This window comes from Halyomorpha halys, unplaced genomic scaffold, assembly GCF_000696795.3.
Source record: "Halyomorpha halys isolate HHAL.00 unplaced genomic scaffold, Hhal_1.1 Scaffold60.1, whole genome shotgun sequence".
NCBI classification, from domain to species: Eukaryota; Metazoa; Arthropoda; class Insecta; order Hemiptera; family Pentatomidae; genus Halyomorpha; species Halyomorpha halys.
Window position 1 is genome coordinate 1,016,737 of NW_027112396.1, and position 504 is coordinate 1,017,240.

General features: G+C 31.5%; 1 protein-coding gene across 2 annotated transcripts in view; it reads left to right on the plus strand.

Moving 5' to 3' along the window:
• Nucleotides 1–504, plus strand: part of LOC106692545 (Ca(2+)/calmodulin-responsive adenylate cyclase) — a 378,170-nt gene that overhangs the window by 99,146 nt on the left and 278,520 nt on the right. The window lies entirely within an intron of this gene.

Here is a 504-nt window from a genome sequence, read left to right on the forward strand (position 1 = left end):
GATTTTGGATTGTAACGATTGGATGCGGGAAGAATTTGATGGTTTGGTGGAGCCCCAGAGCTCAATTCCATATGTCCAAATTGGTCTGAATATTGTAGTGTATACTAATTTTTTGTAGTGAATTAAATTTTAATTCCATTCTCTTTGTTACCGATATTTAAAAAAAATAACGTGAAATAGTTGCACATTGCACATTTATTAGAACTAGATGAAGATGTGGATATATGTTTCGCTTACAATCTAATGGAACTATCCGAGCAAACTGGTTTCAATCCTGTCCTTACCTTATCTTACCGCTATAAAATAAATTGAGAAGCTGAGAAAACCTAAGACAAGACATAATCTTATGTTACTTCGTTAATAGATTTTCATGTCTTATTTATACCCTGGATTGAACTTGAGCTAGTTAATTAATTTTTCGATTTTTAGTGAAATGTAGATGCGTTTTGAGTACGTAAGTATTATCAACTATATACGTACTCGACAGTTATCGATTATATATAT